The sequence below is a fragment of the Macrobrachium rosenbergii genome, chromosome 49 (assembly GCF_040412425.1).
Source record: "Macrobrachium rosenbergii isolate ZJJX-2024 chromosome 49, ASM4041242v1, whole genome shotgun sequence".
In the NCBI taxonomy this organism is placed as follows: Eukaryota; Metazoa; Arthropoda; class Malacostraca; order Decapoda; family Palaemonidae; genus Macrobrachium; species Macrobrachium rosenbergii.
The window spans coordinates 33353606-33356105 of record NC_089789.1 but is presented as its reverse complement, the minus strand read 5'-3'; the positions used below and the strand labels follow the sequence as shown (position 1 = coordinate 33356105).

Genomic DNA, 2500 nt, shown 5'->3' with positions numbered 1-2500 from the left:
ACAAGCGTGTTACGTCATCCCTTCAGACAAACAAACGGACTAAACAGCTGATCAGTGGTCATAATTTCAACTGGCTTGAAAGTTTCCAGTATGAATTTCACGCCTAAATGGAAACAGATTCTTAAATCTGAAGATTCACAACAAATATTATGGCATGCGTAAATCTTCTCTCTCATTTCTGATTAACATCACACTAGAGTCTAAACTTACCTTCACCTCTCCTAGTCCTCCTCCTCCCGAGCACCGATTTGGACAAAATCAGTTGGTTTCTGTCGTAGCAGAATTTCACAAACAAACACGTTTCCTCTCTCTTCTTATACCAGACTGCCCTCTGACACCTGAAAACAGTACTTATATTAACTATTACGTATTTGAATGCACCATTTATTTGTTCTCAACTTGAATACATAACACCTGAAAACTCAATGATAAGGAAAAAAGTGGTACAAAGCATTACGCTTTTTTACTAACCAAATACATATTACTTATTTAGATTTTTATTGCATTGAGTTTGGAAGGCTGTTAATGATGAAAACATGATTTTCGTTATCTTGCGTTACAGATGAGGTGAGTAAAGGAATCGGGACATTTTAGATTCTGCAAAAGAGTTTAAATTAGTATTTTAGCCGCTGCATCTTTCTTCCTTCGAAATCCAATCAGAAGGTTCGTTACAAACGGACTTGGAACTGCGCCACCCTTGGGCTGTGGTTCCAGTGAATGGCTGTATTTCTCTTTCGTAATACTCTTGTATTACATAATCACATCTAGCTTTTAAAGACACAGAACAAAAACGATGCCTTGCATCAAAATGTACTTCCTCCTTTCACTGCATTATGACTATGACCTATGTCTTATAAAGCTGTTCCATTGCCTCGTGACGTAGACCTATATATTATAAAGCTAATCCATTACATCCTGATTTAGACATACGTCTTATAAAACTATTCCATTACATCGTGATTTAGACCTGTGTCTTATAAAGTTGATCCATTACATCCTAATTTAGACCTATGTCTAATAAAACTATTCCATTACATCGTGATTTAGACCTGTCTTATAAAGCTATTCCATTACATCGTGAGTTAGACCTATGTCTTATAAAACTATTCCATTACACCGTGATTAAGGCCTATTCATTATAAAGCTAATCCATTACATCCTGATTTAGACCTATGTCTTATAAAACTATTCCATTACGTCGTGACTTAGACCTATGTCTTATAAAAACTATTCCATTGCATCGTGACTTAGACCTATGTCTTAGAAGACTATTTCGTTACAACGTGACTTAGGCCTATGGCTTATAAAATTATTCCATTGCATCGTGACTTAGACTTACATCTTATGAAATTATTCCAGTATGTTGTAACTTAAACCTATATCTTATAAAAATAATTCATTACATCGTGACTTACACCAATGTCTTATAAAACTATTCTATTTCATCGTGACTTACACCTATGTCATATAAAACTATAACGTTACATCGTGACTTAGACCCATGTCTTATAAAAACTATTCCAATACAGCGTGACCTAGACCTATGTGTTATAAAACTATTCCATTGCACAGTGACTTAGACCTATGTCTTATGAAAGTATTCCATTACATCGTGGTTTAGACCTACATCTTACAAGACTATTCCATTACATCGTGACTTAGACCTATGTCTTATAAAACTATAACATTACATCGTGACTTAGACTTTTGTATTATAAAGCTATTCCATTGCATCGTGACTTAGACCTAGTCTTATAAGACTATTTCATTGCAATGTGCTTAGACCTATGTCTTATAAAGGTATTCCATTACATCGTGACTTAGACCTACGTCTTATAAAACTATTCCCATTACATCGTGACTTAGACCTAAGTCTTATAAAACTATCCCATTACATCGTGACTTAGACCTATGTCTTATAAAGCTATGCCATTACATCGTGCCTTAAACCTATGTCTCATAAAACTATTCTATTACATCGTGACTTAGACCCATGGTCGACAAACTGATGAATTTGTATAAAACGCAGCTTACTATTTGAGGCACATTCATTATAGAAACAAATTAAAGTTTAAAAGACTTTATAACTTTCTAAATATAATCATACGAAAAATATGCATCAATAAAAAACTGCTCCTTTCTCTAGGAGTAGATCAGTACTGAACTGCGTTAGATGAGCTTTACAGCAAACTAGGCCTAGACCTATAATCATATTCTATAAAAACTACAAAAATACGAACTGCAAATTTGAATTGCCTGCCAGTAAAGCATGACTTAACTAAATTTCATTCAATAAAGCAAATGAAGTTTCACAAATTAAATTTCTGTTAAGCAGCCGACCGATTTCAACATTACGTGCACTAACGTCTTCCTTACTTGAGATCAAACTCTTCGCACATTGCGAATTCATATCGCAGTTCAGCAGGCCTAGAAACTTCATTGAAAGATGTAAAACATGAATAACAACTCCTTTTCAATAATACTGTCATACGTCACATCA

General features: G+C 34.4%; 1 long non-coding RNA gene across 1 annotated transcript in view; it reads right to left on the bottom strand.

Moving 5' to 3' along the window:
• Positions 1 to 2500, bottom strand: part of LOC136832429 (uncharacterized) — a 356175-nt gene that overhangs the window by 353450 nt on the left and 225 nt on the right. Inside the window, exon 2 of the long non-coding RNA XR_010851198.1 lies at positions 211 to 338. This is a non-coding gene — a long non-coding RNA (uncharacterized lncRNA). The remainder of the gene's footprint in view (positions 1 to 210; positions 339 to 2500) is intronic.